The sequence below is a fragment of the Strix aluco genome, chromosome 5 (genome assembly GCF_031877795.1).
Source record: "Strix aluco isolate bStrAlu1 chromosome 5, bStrAlu1.hap1, whole genome shotgun sequence".
Taxonomy (NCBI): Eukaryota; Metazoa; Chordata; class Aves; order Strigiformes; family Strigidae; genus Strix; species Strix aluco.
This window is the reverse complement of record NC_133935.1, coordinates 30,040,216-30,055,309: the sequence shown is the minus strand read 5'-3', so window position 1 is coordinate 30,055,309 and position 15,094 is coordinate 30,040,216.

Here is a 15,094-nt window from a genome sequence, read left to right as displayed (position 1 = left end):
CCTGACATATCAAGTATTTAGTGCTTGAAATGGGGGAGGAGGGGAATATGACTACCATGAAAATTCATAGAGTCTAAACTTATGAACTACACAAGCACTAGAGCTACAATAATTTTATTAGCAATGAATATAGTTCTTCAGGTTTTCTTTTGCCTTAGTAGCTTGGCTCCCATTACCCTCAGTGTCCTTATTCTTGTTAGTGCTGTGGCCTTTAGACACCAAGAATCTTACTGTAAGAAATAAAATGGTTATAGAAACTTAGCATGCCAGGCTATGTGTCTGACACCTTGAAAAACAGGATGAAGAAAAATTTACATGACTTGAAATTGGTGTCTTAAGACCGTTAACTAATGAGCAATCAGAAAGACTGCAGGGTTTTACAAACATACCTGGTTCAGAGAACAAGAATCACAGAAGATAACACTTTCACCACATAACTACATAAATCCAATTGGTATTTCAGATATATAATTTGAAAATTCAGTGTAATTTTGCTCTCAGTTACAGAAAAGTTGCTGGTCATGAATGTTAGAATGCCAGACATAATGCTTACCAGTCCACCTACGTCATGATGTAACCATACAAAGAGTTTATGAACATCAGAATTTTTTATACTAGAAGAATTGTTAGTTTCTCTCACTCTTGAATCCATATTTTGATTCATCAGAGCAGATCTGTATTCCTACTCTGAATACTTTCTTTCCAATAGTGCTTTATTCCATATGTTGCGGAAAAAAAATGAATACAAAACACACTTGTTTGCTTTGGCAATATAGTTCACATTCTTACTCCTACTGATGATTGTCTTATGCTTTCAAAGTCTATCAGATTTATTTAGGCTAATAGCAGATACTCTACTTTTCCATATAATCCTTCTTCATATCTCAATAAACTCTTTACTGAAATAATAGCCATACAGCTGCTAAATCCACAAGATAATTAAACACTGTGTGAAAGGACATTTCTTTTTAAGCAGACTTAATTTTTATCAAATGATTACTCCATCTTAATTTGAATAATAATTATTCAAATACTTTTTTCTTTTTGACCTCTTCTCATCTAAGTCCTTTCTTGGGCCCTCAGACAAAAGAAAAACTAAAAATCTAACTGTGAGATAGCAAAAGAAAGCATGAAGAAGACAAGGGGGAAAAAAGGCATTAAATAGTTACTGGATTCTCATTTAGCCTCCAAATCTGGCTTCAGAGGGACTATTCATAGTTTAAAAGTTAAGCACAAAGCAGAAGGCTGTGCAAGATCACAGTGCCTTTGGCACAAGGATTGTTTCTGGCTATGAAACATAAAAGTACAATACTTATGAAAAGCCCTAGTTACAGTTGGATCTACAAAATTTAATGCAGTATAAAAACAAGTTAGAAAGAAGTATCTAGAAAAGAAACTTCTGGTAATTTCTAGTAAGTCTATTCTCCAAATAAATATCTGACTGAGTTTTCTTGTATTGATTTGGCTTGCACCTCCATTTTTGACTGCACATATGAGTTACTGGTCAACATGTCTACTTTTCTACCCACAGACAGTGTTAAGAAGATGCAGTAGCCATGCTTAAGAATTCACACTTGAATTAATGCTGCCACAGAAGTGCAAAGGCTTTCTCTAAACATGACAGTCTATAAAAAATATGTAATGAGGAAAAGGACTTAACAATAGCTACTTTTTATGGGCTAGCAAACTATCTAGAACTACAGGAGAAGGGTGTTTGCTATATGCTATTAATTCCAGTCAGGATATCCTTTCCTTCATTTTGTAAAGGGAACAATTCTCTTAAATACTTGCACATTTGTTTTTCTTTCTCCAAGTGTCTATACCTACAAAAATCCCTTCTCACCCAAAAACAACCTATTTATTTCTCTAAACTGTGACTGTATGGTGTGCTACCATTCTAAGGGAGACTTTAGCAGATGTTTTTGTTTTGCTGTCTCATCTTCAGACTCCTTTTAAGGAGCTATTAGTCTTTAAGGTTCCCTAATCCCCCAACTAAATTTATCAGCAGTTGATTGCAGCCAAGAGTTAAGCTAAATTAAACTTTGAAGTCCCTGTACAGTTGTATCAGATGCACGTCTGGTAGGGGAGGTGGAGCAGAAAGCTCCAAACCGTTCCACTTACCAAGAGGTAGGAGAACCATGCTTTTCTATAAAGTTTTCTCAAAGCTTCCACACAATCTTCAAGATCACCACAATTTCCCTGATTTTATAAGAGCAAGAACTCAACGATTGAAACAACTTGTCATTTAACTCCATATCAGGTGTGTGCATGCATACATGTGCATAAATTTGCACACAGGTACATATTTTTCTCTACAAGTGTGTATATTATATATGGAGAAGGTATGTGTGCACACACACTTAGGTTAAGGCTTCATGCATGCTTGAGACACCTGTTCCAACCAGCACACATACGATGAAGAGGCATCTACATCTCTCTCTCTCTCTCATATATATGTATCCATATCTCTCTCACACATATATGTGTGTATGCATATGTATGTACCTATCTGTTCCCCAGGCTTTGTCCTCACACAGTCGATCATACCGTTATTTGCTTCTCTCACACTCACAAGCAATTACCAGAACAGATATTCCTCCTGTTCTCACTCCTGCTCTCAGTGAGTGGTAAAATACACAATGTCTCAAATAATTTGCATGTCAACATCTGTAGTTGGTTAGTTTTGATGACAATGTATGATAATCCCTTATTACCCCGGAACTGTGACATTCTATGGTACTTCTCTGTCAGAAGAGGGTCAATTATGTGTCCTTACAGACACACCAAAAAAACCCCCAAAACAACCATACAAAAAAAACATAAAAAGGGACAGTCCAGTATGTACTTGTTCTTAAAAAGAAGACAATAGAAAAAATATGGATGCTTAAGAGGAAGTGGCATAAGATTTGAATTTTTCACCCGTGGGCCAGTAATTGCAATTTAAACCATCAGCAGTTTTCGGAAGTCACTGATATCTAACAAACAATCAGCATCCACATCGATTGATGGTGTCAATCAAATTCCCAACAGATTGGCCTTCTCTCTACAAAGTAATTATTCAGTGGTACTAATTGATCCCTATCTCTTTGCAATTTCTGTAAAAAGTTCTAGAAGAGGGGCCTGGTGAAATCTCCATTAAAAACACCAGAAAGAGTCCCAGTGACAACTGTGGAAGATGGTTCCGGTCCTAAAAAGATAACTGAGTTGAGACTACAGCTCTCTGCATTTAAAAGCGATTCTTGCAAACCAGGTCACAGTAAACTGGAGAAAAAAAAACCAAACTTCCTCTCCAAAGACTTCACAACATTTACTCTGAGGACACATCAAAGATTTGTTTCCAAAATAATTTGTCTATCATTTTCACCAGGGTTTTTTTCAAGAGAGAAACTGTGTGTGACAAGTGTGATTTCTGTTGTCTGTATCCCCATGGCTACTAAAAACAGAAAGGGAACTGGGCACATCACAACACACGAAATATCAGGTTAATAAATTCCAACACAACAGCTCAGAGAAACAGATGCTTGCTTTCTCCCACCTTCATCCTCCCATAACACACTAAAAGAAAAGGGAAAAAGAAGTCAACAGAAAACTAGCCAAAGCCATATAAGGGAATAAAATATGTTCTCCAGAAATGTAAACCTCTCTAAAAATAGGATGAAGAGCTAAGCAAGTCACTTGGTTTTACTCATAGCAGTAATAAAGGGTCCTTGTAAGGGATTCACACAAGTTCTGTGCTATTACAGTAGTATCTGTCTCCTCATTGCTGGAGAGAAAAGGTGAAGAGGATTTAGAGCGTGTGTAACCCGAGAGAGAAATCATCTGTCATTCCCTCACAGGGCATTAGCAAACTTTCCCTCTCCTAGAAGAAAGAAGAGCCTCTCTCCTTCCCCTGCCTCTTGTGATTGCAGTTTTAAGCATTATTATAATATACATGCTTATGAATAATATTGATAATTAGAAAAAAATCTAGCTCTATTAAGAAAGAGTAAGGGAAGCCCAATTGAAAAAAGACAACATTCCATGCAATACACAGGGTAAACCTGGTAGGAAGGAAGACGTCAAGTAACAAACAGATGTTCTCTGTGAAAGGGATCATCCCTTTGCTCCACCCAAGTGAAACTGCTATCACAAGCTATGGTTCTTACAATCAAGATCTAGAGCAACAAAAAAGAAAAGGATAGTGCATTCTGGAAGATATTATCCCAGGAAACGATGCAGCATGCAATTTCTTGTGTGGTCTCACGCAAACAGTTGATTTGTTGGTGTTTCAGTTGTCTGTCCTTTAACAGGAGGAAGTGTTGGAAAAATAAATTGCAAAACGGTCAGATGATAGGAATGGAAGACATGGAGGTACTCTACCTCAGAGAGCAATGAACTTTTTAGTATGCCCTGATACTGGTTTTTTCTTTCCCACATTAGAGGGTAGAAATGTCAACAGACGTGCAGAAAAATAACAGACGATACATTTCAAAGAGGCAAAATGCTGCAAATAAGCACATCACTTGTATCTTGAGAGTCTCTGCTTCATCCAAAAACAAGATATTAATGATCAATTTACTGAAATATCTCATTCTTCTTCAAGACAGCAGCTTCTGTGTCCCACTGAGATCAAAACTCAAAGGGCCTGGAGCTACTGCCACTTACAAATAACTGTCAAAATACCATAACATGAGCTAAAAGTGCTGTTGAGTATTGTTCAGATCTGTACTACATGCTACGTTGATCCTCCACTTCTAGATACAACATTTCTTTTGCCTACACAAGGAATATTCACAAAGTTTTGAAAGGAGGAGTGCAAAAAGGCCCTGCAATAAGGTGATTTATTTAAGACATCACCACTGTGAACTTTTTTAGGAAGGAGAAACTATACAAACATCCAAAACCAAAAAGTATGCCCATAATGAGCATCAGTTCAGATGTGCAGAATATACAAAAATGCAATGTAAGTTTCTATAAAATGGGTTAGTCCAATAAAACTATTTTTTTGCAAATAATGTTTTTAAATCATAAGAATAAACTTTTTCACATTGCCTAGGAAAAAAAAAAGAAATCCCCATACATAAGATTATGAATAGGGTGATAAGATGATTATCAGAAGGAATGTCAAAAAGGGAAATGTAAGAAGCTGTTGTACACTGGTAATGGCAGGGAAAAATATACTTCCCTTACCATAGAATCACAGAATGGTTTGGATTGGAAGGGACCTTAAAGATCATCTAGTTCCACCACCTTGCCATGGACAGGGACACCTTCCACTAGACCAGGTTTCTCAAAGCCCCGTCCAGCCTGGCCTTGAACGCTTCCAGGAAGGGGGCATCCACAGCTCCTCTGGGCAAACTGTTCCAGTGTCTCACCACCTTCACAGTGCAGAATTTCTTCCTTATATCTAATCTAAATCTACCCTCTTTCAGTTTAAAACCATCATCCCTCTTCCCATCCCTGCATTCCCTGATCAAGAGTCCCTCCTCATCTTTCCTGTAGGCCCCCTTTAAGTACTGGAAGGCCACTATAAGGTCTCCCTGGAGCCTTCTCTTCTCTAGACTGAACAACCCCAACTCTCTCAGCCTGTCCTCATAAGGGAGGTGCTCCAGACCCCTGATCATCTTTGTGGCCTCCTCTGAACTTGCTTGAGCAGGTCCGTGTCCTTCTTATGTTGGGGGCACCAGATCTGAACACAATACTCCAGGGGGGGTCTCATGAGAGCAGAGTAGAGGGGGAGAATCACCTCCCTCAACCTGCTGGCCACACTTCTCTTGATACAGCCCAGGATATGGTTGGCTCTCTGGGCTGCAAGCACACATTGCTGGCTCATAGTCAGTTTTCAATCCTCTACTACTCTCAGGTCCTTCTCTGCAGGGCTGCTCTCAATCCACTCTTTGCCCAGCCTGTATTTGTGCTTGGGGTTGCCCCAACCAATGTGCAAGGCCTTGCACTTGACCTTGTTGAACTTCATGAGGTTTGCACAGGCCCACCTCTCAAGCCTGCCAAGGTCCCTCTGGATGGCACATCCCCTCCCTACAGCACGTCAACCACACCACACAGCTTGGTGTTGTTGACAAACTTGCTGAGGGTGCCTCAATCCCACTGTCCATGTTGCCAACAAAGATGTTAAACAGCACCGGTCCCAACACCAACCCCTGAGGAACGCCACTCATCACCGCTCTCCACATTAGCAACATGCCAGTGAGTCTTTCTTTAATAAAATTCTCTCCAGAAGACAGAGGATAAGGATGTTACAAAAGATAAACTCAAATGTTCAATCAGACATTTACCTGAGGGAATCCCAGATGCAGCAGAAGTGAATGAATGTCCATCCATTCTCTTAAGTTTAGCATAGGTAACAGAAGTAGAGATTTCCTACCTGCAGTCCTCCCTTTGGGTGACCTAAAGAGATAAAGAAGACAAAATACAGGAGAATTCAGTGTTTGGGTCTGATTCAGGCCATGAACTACATGGAGATATTCTTTTAGTGCCAGTAAGCTTGTTTTGTGTGTATGTGTTTATTAACAATGGGACTGGAGATGTTCATTTCATTGAGGTGACTGAAACAGTACTAGAGAATAATGGTTTTTATTTACTGATATTCTCCTTGGCTGGATTCAAATCATGACCTAAACTTGAGAAGATATCTCATTTACCAATCATGTAAATGGAAGAATTGTTTTCTAACAAAATATTGACAAAAAATAAACAGCTGACACAACCCTGCTCCTTTTCTGCTGCTAGCTATAGACTTTCTTAGCCAGTAATTTCCATTTGGAAGGTTGGCAGGAAAAGCCCCAACATGCTATTTGAGCGTCAGTGCTATAAAATTCTTCTCATTCGCTGTTTACCCAGAAAGGTATGACTCCTTTACAAACCTCTGACTTTTAATCCATCTCGTCGTGCACTAACAGCTCTAAAACAAATTGTAAGAGCATAAGAAAAAAACCAACAGATTCATTGAAGAATAAGTATCAAAATTTGGGTTACCACAGGATTCCAACTGCTAAAACTGAAGTCAGATTTCCCCCAAAACTGTTTACCTTGATCTCAATGCTTTGACGGCTTTCCTACCAGCAGACCAATATAAATGGGAATAAGTAATGAAGCCATCTTTCTGCTGTGCTAGTTTTTCTGGAATATAACCCCTGCGGTAATAATTACATGGGCTTACCCATCCCAGTGTGAACAACACCAGAGTGTCAATTATGACAAATGTCTGATACCCACAAGTGCCTGTTGTAAAGAAAAACCACTGTTTCCATTCTTTTAACCTTCAGGTCAGGGTTTCCCACTGGGACTAACAGCTTTTTTTCTTGCTGTAAGTATCCATTAGAGAGTTGCTAGGAGGTGTTAGGATATACACACCTACTCTTTTAGCACTAGATTTTTTCTTGTTTGGTAATCTGAGCGTAACTCTCACCAGGGGTTCACACAGAAACACCTATCACTGTTTTCCATTTGTATTATCTCCTTTGGCTGATACTGTTCAAGACATTTCACTTTCTTTTCCACACCATTTGCAATGGTGAGCTGGAGAGTCCCCAAAGCCCACTGGTAACATGGACTATTAGTTACCTCCTTCTAGCCTCTGGGGTATCTCTTGTAGCCATTTGCTATTTCCAGATTTTGAGCCAATTATCAGAGGAGTCGTATGTAGAAATGGAACCACTAAGCTTTGATCCTAGGAATACAGACTTCTCTCAGGCAAACCAAAGAATTGTCTGTTGCATGGACTATGAAGAAGTAATGGAACCTAAAAAGCCTGAATCAGTCTGATATATACCATCTGGCAGAAGGAAATTATAATTAGTATATACAAAACATTTTCAGTCACAGGGTAGTAGTGTAAATTATATATATATATCTATACCTGAACAGATATGCTCATATGCAGCCTAAAGAGGGCATATATGAACTCAAGAGCAGCCTATAAGCAAAGAGTCACAGTAAACATGGACTGAAGTTTCCTGTTTTATATTAGCAAAAAAAGGGGTTTTTTTCTATGGGTACTGTGAGTCATTCTTTTAATTTTTCATATACATTCTGTCCACCTGATCTTTCCACTTTTCACACATGTGTGGTATTATAAACTACACTGAGGAAAATAAGTTAAGAACCACTATACTGGATCAAAATAAGTTTCCTCTAGTCCTCTAACCCAGTATCCTGTCCCCAACAGTGGACATAGACAAAAGCCTCTGGAGGGATGTAAGCACAAGGCAATCACATTATGACACTTTATCCTAATCCTATTCCAAATTCCAACCACTTTAGCTCAGGAACTTCACAAACTGGATGTGGCCTGTATGAGTTTGGTAAGCTTCAATGGATCTCTCTTCCATGAATTTGCCCATTGTCCTCTCCAACATAGAAAGCTCTCAAAATCACAACATCCTTGGCAGACTAAATTCAGTAAGTGCTACATTCTTTACTATGTAAATGTATCTTTTGAAAAAGCTACAAGTTGTACTCACCAACATGAAGGTTTAGTGGTACTTTTGCCAAGAGAAGTTTGTCCCAAAATTCTGGGCAACTTCTAATGTAGGTATTAACATTTCATCTTCCTAATAATTCCTAATTGTGTTATATTAAATAAAACTCATATTTATTCCTACTTCTCCAAAAGACTTTTGGTACAGGGTTCCTGGAATCGTGAATCACAGTATTGTATGGTTTATGGTTATATGGAGCACCTAAGGCATCTCATTTCAGCTAAGAAGGATAGCAATATGATATTTCTTCTTTTTTTTTTTTTTTTAGAAGATGGAAGAGGACAATATACCTAGGACCTTGTGAGAAGAGAAAAGTTTGACAGCAGGAGCAGGAGGAAGAAATATACACTTATGACATAACTTACAGGGAAAACACCAAAGAAAATACTGCCATTGTAAGGATTCATATTCTGCCTCTAAACATAGGTGAGACCAGCACTGAGCTTTGCCTTAGAGGAAAATGAAGGAGTTCCTATATAATGAATGTTGGGTATAAAATCCTTCAAAATGTTTTTAAGCAAAATATGCTGCAAGCATACAAAATACTTTTAAAAATATTTCAAATTATTGTGTGAATACTTTCCAAATCTAAATGCAATGTGAATGGGTACTAGATTGTATATACATCTTGGACTGCAGCAAATTCAACCTGACTTGTCATTCTTGTCTTATATAACAGGTTGAAGACTTTAATGGATACTTTAGAATACTCTACAAGCTTAGACAGCAAAGTAACTCCATGTTATGCTGTGCACTACAACACCGAGAAGATGCCAAAAAAAACCAGAAGAATACCAAAAACAAGTAAGAAAAAATAATTACAGGCCTAGAGAGGCTGATCCATGAGAAAAGGTGTAAAATAAATAATTCTGTATAGCTTGGCTAAACCCAAGGACTGAAGGATATTATAACTGTTGTAAGATCAAAAGAAAGGCATAAGCACTGAGAAGACAGTGGAAAAGAAGGCTGATCCAGAGACTTACATGAGATATTGCTGAGATAAAAATATATAAAAGCAATTTTAACCGGCAACCAAGAAATATTTCTTATCAACCCTCTGAATTTTAGAATATGCTTTCAAATAAAGGAAATCATATGGTTTCTTTAACAAATAAGTAAGAAAATAAATGCAGGGCGAGTGAAAGATGACTGACTGGAATCCCTGAAGACTGAAGCTGCTTGTCACAACACATGTACTAGACATGGCAGACAGCAGGAGGGCAAGCTTCCTTTTTGAAGTGCTATGCTAGCACTATGATGATAACATCAAAAATTTTGGGTACATTGGCTGATATGGACCTGGAGCACCTTATTATTCAAATTAATTATTTATGTGTGGTGGGGAAAAGAAATTATAATGGATGAGTGTCCCAATTAACTCTGAAGTGTGTATGTATCCTAAAAGGGAAGCCCAGCCCTAAACTTTTCCTGAATGCCTGATTGAGATGACAGTACATATGTAACCACATTACTGAAACTGATGAGTGCAGTAACACGAACTTCCTCCCTAAATTCTATCATTTCACACAGGTAAACTCTCACAAACCTGTTGCCACAATGCTCCATGTCTTTCAGCTTCAGGCAGATTTGTATGAATAACCCAGAAGTGTCAGATTTTTATTGTATTCTTACCACAAAAAAATCCCAACAACAAAACCCCTTTTAATTAATTAAAACTTGACATGTAACAAAGACCTCACTATATGTCTGTTGAGGTCATAAATCTGCTTCTCTCTTTGTAAATAAGCCTTAGTAAGAACTAACTAAAAGGATAAGAAAGGATTTCCACTAATCAGGATTGCTTTCATGTGGCTGAATTACATAGAGGAATCGCAGTGACTAGTCCTGCACTTGGTCTCCTTTCACCAGTGGACAAATGCATTCATTCCCGTGGAGCAGACAGAAATGGAAGTCACACACCAGTAGCCAAAAAGACAGTCCTACAATCCTTATCCTCTCTAAGCTGCCAAAAGAAGGCAAAAGAGAAAAGTTGTTCTGCCAGGTACCAAATGGAAATAGAGCATGCGGCTAACAACCACAAGATACTGGTATCTCTAAACCAGAATCTAATCTTGGTACTGCATCAAACGTATATCATACATGAAAGTGTAATGCAAACCCCACATCACTGAATTTAGCAAACAGTGTACTATGAATCATACTGTTCCAAAGGCAACACACTAGTTGGTTGAAACATTTGGACCCACAAGAGCTATCTCACATTGTAATTAATTACAAAGTCTCACCTGCTCTGAGCTAGGGCACAGACACAGTGTTTGTCAGAAATAAAGAAGGCTACCTGAAAAGTAGTATTACTTCCTCTACGACTGTAGTACACTGAAAATTCAAAAACCACCATAGGAAGCATAATACAAATAAGTGAGAGAGAGAACACTAAACTGATTGAATTAACCTTTGTCATGTTTGATTCAATAAAGCTTCCTCTTTAGAAATTACCTAAAGCTGCTGGAGAATTTTCAAGTTATCACAGAACTCCACATCAAAATGATACTGGCAGTAGAGAACTATTTAAAAATATTCCTATCCCATACATTCCTTCTAGGAACAATTAATCAAGCTAGAAAAATCAGATCTCACTTTTGCAGTGCCTGCCTTTCCCAAAAGATAATTTCAGTTGTATCACAACAGCCCTGGTTGCTTTCTAACCTAAGGACTGTTGGGTTTGAGTCCTGAAACAGAAAAGATTATTTTTTACTCACAGATATCCTCCAGATAAATGTGATTCATAGTCCTTTATAAAATGTTTCCCCTTGCCAGAAAAACATTAAATATCAGGAAAATTGTCCCCAGCTGGATTACAGAATGCTAAATAGCTCTCAATGGCATTTTTATTGTTGTTATTATAGCTTGACAGAGTGAAAATAGAGGTATCTTCAAAGGTGTCTTTTCCTGGAATGAGCAGTTCAGCATAAAGAGAATTTATATGCTGAAAAGGTTACAGTCAATGTATTATGACTGTATATATATTATTTCTTCATTTACAATGCCCTGCCTTTCCTAAGAAAGCTCAGGTTGTAAATTTTTTAGACTTCTAACAGCACTTGCCCAAGGGGGCCCAGAGTGGAGATTTTGGATGCCCCTTTAAGTATGAGCAACCAGAATTACACGGTTGAATTTGCTGTGGCCTGCAGGAAAAATTATTTCTGCCTTCCTTCAAGGCCAAGAGGTAAAGCTGAATGTTGCAGCTTTAGACGCAGGAGGCAGTTTAGGGCAGTTCTCTCGTTTCGAGTAGCATCTGCTAGGGCTAAAGACAGAACAGGACAAACTCCTGAGAGTGTCTTCGCTTTCCCTCTCTCTGATGAAGAGATTGCATCTTCCTATTCCCTTCCTTCTGAGCAGAGTCCCGTCTCTCGAACGGAACCTCCTGATGCATCGTGATCTCCCCGACGCCACCTTCATCTGATGGAAGTTGAAGCGCCTATTTGCCCCCAAATAGCTCATTCATACCGCCTGTCTCTCTCGAATAAAGTTTCAAGTGGACCGTCAGTTTGCCGAGGTAATAGGTTTTCACAGCCAGGGGAAGGTGAGCGCCAAGGATTATTAATAGTGTTACTTGATTAGTTAAGGGAAAGATAAATGTGACACCGCCACCAAAATCCCTGAATATCTGATACCAGCGAGAAGTGGCTATCACCTGCCAAAAATAGAGTAAGAGAGATTATATAAGTGGGGTTCCTACCCCGAGTTCCACCTTTTTTTGACCACCTCCATATCTAACACCCTTTTCAAGCGCGCTTAGGGGAGATCCAAAAGGTAAGTAGCAAGAAAATGTTCAGACTTCCACAGCAAACGTGGATTCGCCCGCTCTCGGCAGGAACCCAAAACCTGCGCCCGAAGGAAAGCAGATAAGGATATATTCCATCACTCCAACCCTAACCCCCTTCCCACAAACAAAAGCCCAGAGACAAAGAGGTGCAAATCTCCCAAACGCTGAGGAATGGCTTCCCGCAGAGAAGACTCCGAGCGAGAAGAAAAGGCCATTAAAAGGATAAAATGGGTGAACACATTGAGGGGGAATGAGGAAAAAAGGAGGGGATAAAGTGAGAAAATGGAAATAACAAGACACGGCAAGGGGAGGGGAGAAAGTGAACGAGAAGGCGAGCAAGGATTCGGTGAACAGAATTTACTGAAATGCTCAGTCGTGAACCAAAAGCAAAAAACCCCTCCAAAACACGTCGCAGAAATTACTTCTCTCCTTATGCACAGACGATCGTAAACGGTGGGATGAAGTTGCTCTCTTTGGTGTGGTCATTAGGGAGATAAAAGGAAATGGGTCACCCTCTTTGCAAAGGACCCCGGGCTTCCTGCTTCAATTTTTGGCGTGGGGGTTTCTTGTTGTTCGTGAAATTCTCCCTGAATTGTTTGCTTTTGATGAGGGCGGGTTGATTTTTACTTAATTTACTCGATCGTTTGCTTAGTAAGGATATCATCATTCTGGCGCTGGTGGAAGGGGGAGTTGATCTATACGAAAGCTTCTGTGCAGACAACTTGGAAATCCACGGTGTAGATTTTGCAAATATTTCGGGCAGGAAAATTGGCAAAATCTCAGAAATAAAGAAAAACGCGTCATTCATCTCGCGGGGATGATGAGAAAAAGGCGAAGGGTCGAGTGTGAAACCGCCAATTCGTGAAACGCCTTTTATATTAGAATAACAGTTTTGACTAAAGCTCGGTGGTTAAAAGCTTCTAGAAGTTTGCTAGCTGTCCTTAAAACGGATGCACTGCTGAGGTTAGAGACGGGCCTCGGCCACCCCTCCATGCTAGATCCCCGGTGTGCCGCTGCTTTCACTTTTACACCCGTTGACGGCACCGCCTCTCGACTTCTGAGCAAGGGACGGGGAGCTGGGGGAAATGTTATTTACGCTGTACAAATGGCTCCACCTGATCTGAAGCCTCCTTTTTCTGGCACCTCTCACTTTTCGCCTTCACAGCATGATGAGGCCGTAGCGGCCTGACAGATCCGATGCCGAGGGAAAGCGGAGCGGCTCGCGCATCGTTCGGGATGCGGAGGGAGCTGCCGGGCTGCCATCCCCGGCACACGGGCCCGGAACGAGCTTCCGGCCGGTTGCCTTGGCGTGACGCTAGCTAACCTGAGTGGCGTCTGCCCGCACAGCAGGCAGCGCTGCGCCTCGCCCCTGCCAGCTCCCGGCTTGAGTTCCCTCCGAGGGCAGCCTTCCAAGTGTGCTCTGACCGAAACTCCAGTCCCCGCCACGACAGCATCCTCACTGGCGGGCGGGCGGGAGGGAGCGTCCCCGGTTGTAGGGACCTAAAAGGAGGCTAAAAGGTGGCTCCAAGAACGAGGATTCCTCATCAACGGGTTTGCAAAAGGCTCGAACGAAAGCAAGCTGTGGAGCCCGAGGCCCAGCTCCTTTGCAGAGCGCAGTGATGCTGAGCTTGGCAAAGCGAGGAAGCGGGCGGCGGTGTCGGATCAGGCCGGAGGCGTCTGCACTGGAGACAAGAAGGTTGTCCTCCTTCCTCTGCCAGTTCAGGGAACGTAACGGGCCGCAAATTACATAAGATCATGCACATTGATTTCTCGTGTAAATAGCTGTATATCGACGGTCTCCATCTAACCTAAGCATAAAACAGAGTAACGATTGGGTTTCAGCGTGTGCTACGCAAGGCTCTTTCGCCTCCGTTCTTCAAGCTGAACTCCGCTAAACCAGGAGACCCGAATAACCCGAGTACTGTCTTTACTGCACCCTTTCACCTCCCGGCTCCGAAACAAAGGGGGCGGCTGAGCGAGAACTACCCACGCGGGACGGTGCGCGGAGCCCTTCGTGGGGCTGCAGTTTATCTCTGGTCAGCATCCTAGCGCACAGCTCCTCTTTCCCTGTAGATCAGGGAAAGATGTGTTCAACCTAGTGAGTGATACAAGGAAATTATCACCTACTTTGCAACTTATTTGCTTATAGCAACTTATAACGATTTCTGAATATTGCTTAATAATCCTGCTTGCCCTGACTGTTCTGTGGAAGCTTACCAAGGACTACTGTGTTCATGAAAACAGAGCAGTTTTCCGCTTTTCAGCAGTTTTCTGGGGGACTCGGCTCCCCCACCCGTCTCCTTGTTTGTCCTTGGGAAAAACTAAGCCTCTCTTGTATCTCAGGAAATACACGGAAATGGGAGACAAAGTTCCAACGAGAGAAGAGCGACAGTCCCTTCCACAACGAAGAGTCGCTGTTTAAAAAAGAAAAAGGGGGGGAAAAAGGGGGAGACCCCAGTGTCACCTCCTCCTCCGTCCTTGTGCGCTCAGTGGCACGCTAACGACTCACCCGCTACAGCTGAACCTGGGCAGCGGATGGAAGGGTGGGGGCTCGGACGTTTAAAAGCGCCGAGGCATCCCCGACAGAGCGACCCGAGTTTTTGCAGCCGCCCCCGTCGCCTCCTGTGTGATAGGACCCCTTTCAGGACGAGGGTGCGACTGCGTCAGCAGGACCGGACTGGACCCGCTGATGGCAGCGCGGGGATCTCGCCAGCACCCCCCGGCCCTTCCCCCGTCTGTCCTGGAGCGGAGATGCCGCCCCCCTGCAGAGATCTGCCCTGCCACCGGCCCTAACCTCGCCTACCTCAGCCTAATGGCTCCTGCGCCCAAA